The sequence below is a fragment of the Lepidochelys kempii genome, chromosome 1, assembly GCF_965140285.1.
Source record: "Lepidochelys kempii isolate rLepKem1 chromosome 1, rLepKem1.hap1, whole genome shotgun sequence".
NCBI classification, from domain to species: Eukaryota; Metazoa; Chordata; order Testudines; family Cheloniidae; genus Lepidochelys; species Lepidochelys kempii.
The window spans coordinates 6051504-6060490 of record NC_136380.1 but is presented as its reverse complement, the minus strand read 5'-3'; the positions used below and the strand labels follow the sequence as shown (position 1 = coordinate 6060490).

At 45.0% G+C, this 8987-nt stretch overlaps 1 pseudogene; it reads right to left on the bottom strand.

Annotated features, from left to right (window-relative positions):
• Positions 1–7460: 7460 nt before the first annotated feature.
• LOC140905589 (olfactory receptor 51G2-like) lies at positions 7461–8683 on the bottom strand (annotated as a pseudogene).
• Positions 8684–8987: the final 304 nt, after the last annotated feature.

The window sequence follows — 8987 nt, the reverse complement described above, 5'->3', positions numbered from 1 at the left end:
GGTGGCAGTGGAAGTCCAAGGGCAAAGGGTAAAAGAGTTTGTACCTTGGGGAAGTTTTAACTTAAACTGGTAAAAGTAAGCTTAGGAGGTTTTCATGCAGGTCCTCACATCTGTACCCTAGAGTTCAGAGTAGGGAAGGAACTTTGACATGGTGGCAGAGTGGTGGGATTAACTTGAAATCATTTTGAGATCAATTTGAGATTTTTTGAAACAGTAAAACAGATTTTAAAAGGAAATTTTTAAAATCCTTTGGGCTTCTAGAAAGCAGGTCTCAAACTGGAAATAGTTGGAAGTTGGGTTTTTTTGGCTTTGCTTTGGGGCCAGAACAGAGACAAAAGGGAATTGTTTTTGTGAGCTGCAGTTTTCTTCCTAAAGGCAGAGTAGTTAACCTCCTGCAGGGAAATTCACAAGTCTTCACAGACCTGAAGTTTTTTTTCCTCGTAAGAGCAACTAGAGGGCTTTTCTACGTATTTCCCTTGAGACAAAGGTGTTAGGGTTTTTTGGGTTTTTGTTTTGTTTTGTTTTGAATTTTTTATTGTTGTTGGGTTTTTTTGTTTGTTTGGTTGGTTTTTGATTTTTCTGTAGGCTGACAATCACTATCAGAAAATAGGTATCCTATTAGAGCACAGCAAAATTTTACAAGCCAAGTCTTTCGCTTTTTTTTTGGTTTTCTGTCTAACTCTCGGCTGTAAAGTTAATTAAAAACAGAGCGGTTAGAATGGCAGACTCCACGGCTCGACAAAAGCTGGAATTAGCCATATTTGAGGCTGAGGAAAAACAAAAGGAACATGAAAGACAGATAAAACTCATGCGGATGGAAATGGAGGCAAAGGACAAAGAAGTGGAGGCAAAGGACAAAGAAAGGGAGGCAGCAAAAAAGGCAGAACAACAGCAAGCAGCTGCTCACAGGAGAGCTATGGAGGCACAGGAAAAAGAACTGGAAGCAAAGGTAAAAGAGAGAAAGCATGAACTGGAGATGCAGAAGGCAAGGGCTCTGCAGAATATACCAACAAACCCCAGCAATCCTTCTCCAGGTACCACTTCCCATCCCAGAAAGTTCCCCACCTACAAGGCAGGAGATGATACTGAGGCCTTCTTAGAAAACTTCTAAAGGTCCTGCCTTGGGTACAGCATCTCTACAGACCAATACATTCCCGTAGGTGATTCAGAGCCCTAAGGTGGAAAACAGATGTGTCATTTACCTGACATGCCTACCACATTGTGAAACATTGGGATGCCTGGATATCCGGAGCAAGTGTTGAATCTCCAGTAGATTTGCCCTTCCTAATGCAAATGGAGCAGTTCTTAGAGGGTGTTCCTGAGGAAATAGAAAGATACATCCTAGATGGGAAAACCAAAACTGTAATCGAGGTGGGGGAGATTACAGCCAAATGGGTGGAGGTGGCAGAGAAGAAAAAAACTGGTCGCAGTTGGAGCAGATACCAGAAAGGACAACCTCAGACCACACCCTATTACTGGGGGCTGCCTAAGGCCCCACCTACCCCCCAAGGAACCCTCCAGCCACCTTATCGTCCCACCACACCATTCTCCAGCAACCCACTTCGCCCCAGTGACCCTTCAGCTGGACGATGTTTTAAATGTAACGAGCCAGGGCATGTAAAGGCCAACTGCCCCAAGAACCCAAACAGATTACAGTTCTTGCACCGGAATCACACCAGAGGTCCTCAGGCCCAGATACCTCCCAGATACCCTTGGAGCACAGGGAAACTGTGAGTGTGGGCGGGAAGAAGGTCATCGCGTGGCAGGACACCAGAGCACAAGTGTCAGCTATCCATGCTTCCTTAGTGGACCCCAATTTAATCAACCCAGGGATCCAAGTGAGGATTCAACCCTTCAAGTCCAACTCTTTCAGTTTGTGTCATAAATATAAAGGGAAGGGTAAACCCCTTTGAAATCCCTCCTGGCCAGGGGAAAGCTCCTCTCACCTGTAAAGGGTTAAGAAGCTAAAGGTAACCTCGCTGGCACCTGACCAAAATGACCAATGAGGAGACAAGATCCTTTCAAAAGCTGGGAGGAGGGAGAGAAACAAAGGGTCTGTGTGTCTGTCTATATGCTGGTTTCTGCCAGGGATAGACCAAGAATGGAGTCTTAGAACTTTTAGTAAGTAATCTAGCTAGGTATGTGTTAGATTATGATTTCTTTAAATGGCTGAGAAAAGAATTGTGCTGAATAGAATAACTATTTCTGTCTGTGTATCCTTTTTGTAACTTAAGGTTTTGCCTAGAGGGGTTCTCTATGTTTTTGAATCTAATTACCCTGTAAGATATCTACCATCCTGATTTTACAGGGGGGATTTCTTTATTTCTATTTACTTCTATTTTTTATTAAAAGTCTTCTTGTAAAAAACGGAATGCTTTTTCATTGTTCTCAGATCCAAGGGTTTGGGTCTGTGGTCACCTATGCAAATTGGTGAGGCTTTTTATCCAACGTTTCCCAGGAAAGGGGGGGTGCAAGTGTTGGGAGGATTGTTCATTGTTCTTAAGATCCAAGGGTCTGGGTCAGTAGTCAGGTAGGCAAATTGGTGAGGCTTTTTACCAAACCTTGTCCAGGAAGTGGGGTGCAAGGTTTTGGGAAGTATTTTGGGGGGAAGGACGCGTCCAAACAGCTCTTCCCCAGTAACCAGTATTAGTTTGGTGGTGGTAGCGGCCAGTCCAAGGACAACGGGTGGAATATTTTGTACCTTGGGAAAGTTTTGACCTAAGCTGGTAAAGATAAGCTTAGGAGGTTTTTCATGCAGGTCCCCACATCTGTACGCTAGAGTTCAGAGTGGGGGAGGAACCTTGACAGTTTGCCTACAGCCAAGTTGCATGTCCAGTACCAGGGCTGGTCAGGAACGCGTACTTTTGCAGTCTATGATGATTATCCCATCCCCATGCTGTTGGGGGAAGACTTGACCAATCATTTGAAGTCAGATAAGGGGGTGGGAATGGTCACCCACAGCCAGACTAAACCAGCCATCACGCCTAGTGCTGTTCCCGAAACTCCTATCAGGACCCGGTCAGAGGTGATGGACCTGGACCCAGAGCCAATCTCTGCAACAGCAGTAGAAGATCCAGTCCCAGAGACCCAGACAGAGCCAGTCACAGAACCAGAACCGGTGGAACGACCAGTACCAGACCCATTGCCAGCACTGAATCCAGTACTTGCAACCTCAACACCAGAGGGCCCCACCGAACCTGAACCAACAACAGCCCATAACCCTACACAAGAGGCTCAGCTGGAGCCTGAACCCCAACATAATGCCCCAGCAGAGAGCGGTTCACAGTCAATGGAGACAGACCCATCCCCAACATCGCTTCCAGAGGGCCCAAGCATAGGTACAAAATCCAATGAGGAACTGATGTCTCCAACATCCAGGGAACAATTTCAGACCGAACAGGAAGCAGATGAAAGCCTCCAGAGAGCTTGGATGGCAGCATGGAGCAACCCACTGCCTCTCAGCTCTTCTAATCGATCCAGGTTTGTTGTAGAAAGAGGACTTTTATACAAGGAAACGCTTTCCGGTGGACACCAGGAAGACTGGCATCCTCAGAGACAGTTGGTAATTCCAACTAAGTACCAGGTCAAGCTCTTCAGCTTAGCCCACGATCATCCTAGTGGCCATGCTGGGGTGAACAGGACCAAAGACTGTTTGGTGGGGGGGTCATTCCACTGGGAGGGAATGGGCAAGGATGATGGGCAAGGATGTTTCTACCTATGTCCGGTCTTGTGAAGTATGCCAAAGAGTGGGAAAACCCCAAGACCAGGTCAAAGCCTCTCTCCAGCCACCCCCATCATTGAAGTTCCATTTCAGTGAGTAGCTGTGGATATTCGGGGTCTTTTTCCAAAAAAGACACTCAGAGGAAAGCAGTCCATACTGATTTCATGGATTTTGCCACCCGATGACCGGAAGCAGTAGCTCTAAGCAACACCAGGGCTAAAAGTGTGTGCCAGGCACTAGCAGACATTTTTGCCAGGGTAGGTTGGCCCTCCGACATCCTCACAGATGCAGGGACTAATTTCCTGGCAGGAACTATGGAAAACCTTTGGGAAGCTCATGGGGTAAATAACTTGGTTGCCACTCCTTACCACCATCAAACAAATGGCATGGTGGAGAAGTTTAATGGGACTTTGGAGGCCATGATACCTAAATTAGTAAATGAGCACTCCAATGATTGGGACCTAGTGTTGCAGCAGTTGCTCTTTGCGTACAGAGCTCTACCACACCCCAGTTCAGGGTTTTCACCATTTGAACTTGTATGTGGCTGCGAGGTTAAGGGGCCATTACAGTTGGTGAAGCAGCAATGGGAGGGATTTACACCTTCTCCAGGAACTAACATTCTGGACTTTGTAACCAACCTACAAAACACCCTCCGAACCTCTTTAGCCCTTGCTAAAGAAAACCTAAAGGATGCTCAAAAAGAGCAAAAAGCCTGGTATGATAAACATGCCAGAGAGTGTTCCTTCAAAGTAGGAGACCAGGTCATGGTCTTAAAGGCACTCCAGGCCCATAAAACGGAAGTATCATGGGAAGAGCCATTCACGGTCCAGGAGCACTTGGGAGCTCTTAATTATCTCCTAGCATTCCCCACCTCCAACCAAAAGCCTAAGGTGTACCATATTAATTCTCTAAAGCCCTTTTATTCCAGAGAATTAAAGGTTTGTCAGTTTACAGCCCAGGGAGGAGATGACGCTGAGTGGCCTGAAGATGTCTACTACGAAGGGAAAAGTGCGGGTGGCATGGAAGAAGTGAATCTCTCCATGACCTTTGAGCATATGCAGCGACAGCAGATCAAGGAGCTGTGCGCTAGCTACACGCCGACGTTCTCAGCCACCCCAGGACTGACTGAATGGGCATACCACTCCATTGACACAGGTAATGCTCACCCAATTAAAGGCCAACCTTACCGGGTGTCTCCTCAAGCTAAAACTGCGATAGAATGGGAGATCCAGGATATGTTACAGATGGGTGTAATCCGCCCCTCTGGAACTGCATGGGCATCTCCAGTGATTCTCGTTCCCAAATCAGATGGGGAGATACGTTTTTGCGTGGACTACCGTAAGCTAAATGCTGTAACTCACCCAGACAACGATCCAATGCCACGCACAGATGAACTATTAGAGAAACTGGGACAGGCCCAGTTCATCTCTACTTTGGACTTAACCAAGAGGTACAGGCAGGTACCGCTAGATGAATCCGCCAAGGAAAGGTCAGCCTTCACCACACATCTTGGGCTGTATGAATTTAATGTCCTCCCTTTTGGGTTGCGAAATGCACCCATCACCTTCCAAAGACTTGGAGTACTTGTGGCACCTTAGAGACGAACCAATTTATTTGAGCATAAGCTTTCGTGAGCTACAGCTCACTTCATCGGATACATACTGTGGAAAGCATAGAAGATCTTAGGCTTGAATAGAGACTGGGAGTGGTTAAGTCATTATGCAAGGTAACCCATTTCCCCTTGTTTTTTCCTACCCCCCCCCGTCCCCCCTCAGACGTTCTTGTTAAACCCTGGATTTGTGGTGGAAATGGCCCACCTTGATTATCATACACATTGTAAGGAGAGCGATCACTTTAGATAAGCTATTACCAACAGGAGAGTGGGGTGAGGGGAGAGAAAACCTTTTGTAGTGGTAAACACCCATTTGTTCATGCTTTGTGTGTATAAAAAGATCTTCTGTACTTTCCACAATATGCATCCAATGAAGTGAGCTGTAGCTCATGAAAGCTTATGCTCAAATAAATTGGTTAGTCTCTAAGGTGCCACAAGTACTCCTTTTCTTTTTTGCGAATACAGACTAAAACGGCTGTTACTCTGAAACCTTCCAAAGACTTGTAGATGATCCCCTAGCGGGATTAGGAGAATATGCAGTCGCTTACCTTGATGATGTGGCCATATTTTCGGATTCCTGGGCAGGACACCTGGAACATCTACAAAAAGTCTTTGAATGCATAAGGGAGGCAGGACGAACTGTTAAGGCTAAGAAGTGTCAAATAGGCCTTAACAGAGTGACTTACCTTGGAAACCTGGTGGGTCAAGAAACTATCAACCCCCTACAGGCCAAAGTGGATGCTATCCAAAAGTGGCCTGTCCCAAAGTCAAAGAAACAGGTTCAATCCTTCTTAGGCTTGGCCGGTTATTACAGGTGATTTGTACCACAATACAGCCAAATCACTGCCCTACTGGCAGACCTAACCAAAAAGAAAGAGCCAAATGCCGTTCAGTGAACCGAAGAGTGTCAGAAGGCCTTTAACCAGCTTAAAGCGACACTCATATCTGACCCTGTACTAAGGGTCCCAGACTTTGATAAACCGTTCCTAGTAACCACAGATGCATCCGAGTGTGGTGTGGGAGCAGTTTTAATGCAGGAAGGACGGGATCAAGAATTCCACCCTATAGAATGAACAAAAAACTAATTTGGTGGAGTTTAGCTCTCCAAGATTTTGATTTTGACATCCAACACTTCTCAGGAGCTTCTAACAAAGTGGCTGATGCACCCTCCCATGAAAGTTTCCCAGAATTAGCTGGTTAAAATCATCTTTGAGATGTGGAAAATATTGTTAGTCTTTATGTACTTGGTAGTACATTTAGAGATGCATGTGTCTTATCGACTCTGTTTTTTCCTAGAGCTCCAGGAAGAAATCCCAGCCAGCATTTCACCCTAGCTGTGATTTGGGGGGCGTGTCATAAATATAATAGGAAGGGTAAACACCTTTAAAATCCCTCCTGGACAGAGGAAAAATTCTTTCACCTGTAAAAGGTTAAGAAGCTAGGATAACCTCGCTGGCACCTGACCAAAATGACCAATGAGAAGACAAGATACTTCCAAAAGCTGGGAGGAGGGAAAAAAACAAAGGGTCTGTGGCTGTCTCTGTGATGCGTTTGCTGGGGACAGAACAGGAATGGAGTCTAAGAATTTAGTAAGTAATATAGCTAGATATGCGTTAGATTATGATTTCTTTAAATGGCTGAGAAATTAAGCTGTGATGAATAGAATGAATATTCCTGTTTGTGTGTCTTTTTGTAACTTAAGGTTTTGCCTAGAGGGATTCTCTCTGTTTTGGATCTAATTACCCTGTAAGATATTTACCATACTGATTTTACAGAGGTGATTCTTTTTTACTTCTATTAAAATCCTTCTTTTCCGAAACTGAATGCTTTTTCATTGTCCTTAAGATCCAAGGGTCTGGGTCTGTGGTCACCTATGTAAATTGGTGACGATTTTTACCAAACCTTTCCCAGGAAGTGGGTGAAAGGGTTGGGAGGATTTTCGGGGGAAAGACGTTTCCAAACTACGCTTTCCTAATAAAAATAAACATAGATAAACGGTTGGTGGTGGCAGTGGAAGTCCAAGTGCAAAGGCTAAAATAGTTTGTATCTTGGGGAAGTTTTAACCTAAGCTGGTAAAAGTAAGCTTAGGAGGTTTTCATGCAGGTCCCCACATCTGTACCCTAGAGTTCAGAGTGGGGAAGGAACCTTGAAAATCTTCATGATCTGTTTACGAATCTCTTTGGTTTTCATGTTGTGTACAATTGGATTGAGCACCAGGGGGAGGAGGAGGTGGAGATAAGACAGAAGAATTTGACTCTGAGGGAGAGTCTGTTTCTTAAACCTGTGAATCATAGATAAACTGATCTGCAGGGTTTAGAAAAGCAGGGTGACGCAGATGTGGGAGACACAGGTGTTCAGAGCCTTGAGACGCTCTTGCCAGGATGTGATACTCAATACAGTCTGAAGGATCATGATGTAAGACAAAAAGAAAAGGAGTACTTGTGGCACCTTAGAGACTAACCAATTTATTTGAGCATGAGCTTTCGTGAGCTACAGCTCACTTCATCAGATGTTTACCGTGGAAACTGCAGCAGACTTTATATACACACAGAAATCATGAAACAATACCTCCTCCCACCCCACTGTCCTGCTGGTAATAGCTTATCTAAAGTGATCAACAGGTGGGCCATTTCCAGCACAAATCCAGGTTGTCCTGCTGGTAATAGACAAGACAAGACAATGAGCACTGAGTCTAATCCCAGAGAAGAAAGGATAACAAACAAACCATAGAAGCTGCTGGATGCAGTGTCTGTGCAGGCTATCTTCATCACATCTGGATGCAAACAATATGAATAAGAGAGAGGTTGGATCTTGCTATAGGGCCACCTCTTGAGAAGAATGATAGCTGGGATATGCAGACCAATACCCCTGATTATTATCGCCAGCCCTATGTGTCCTATCCTCGCACTGGTTAAAGTCGAAGCGTATCTCAACGGGTGGCGTATTGCAACAAAGCGGTCAAATGCCATGGCTAATAGTACAGAGGATTCCATCATGGAGAAAGTGTGAATAAAGAAAAGTTGGGTCAGACAGACATCAATGCCAATTTCTCTGGTGTTAAACAGGAAGACGCTGAGCATTGTTGGCAAGGTGGAAGCAGACAAGCCAAGGTCAGTGACAGACAACATAGAAAGGAACAAGTACATGGGCTGATGGAGATTCTGTTGTGTCTTGATCACAAACAGAATCAGACTGTTTCCTAAAATTGCAATGAGGTACATGGAACAGAAAGGGATGGAGAACCAGGGGCCATGAGCTTCCAGCCCTGGGATGCCTGCCAGGAGGAATATTGCAGGACTGATGTTGGTTTCTTGCACTGGGGAGGTTCTGGTCAGTTTCTTAAACCACATAACCTACAATTAAAAGCAACATCATTAAAAATACATGACACCATAACAGAAAACCTGGCCCATCCTGCCCCGCTCTTCAGACAGGTTGGAGTCAGAACCTTGATTAAAAACCCTGGTGGTACTCACACATCCCCAGATCAGTTAGAACATTCCATTACTAAAAATATCCTGTTCTTATATAGAGATTTGCATTTATAAATCTCCAAGTGATTTACCAAAGAGCACAATTATCAATGGGTCGGATTCAAAGCCCACTGACACTCATGAGAAGGAGGATGTAGATCCTCATTTAACTGAGAGAGAA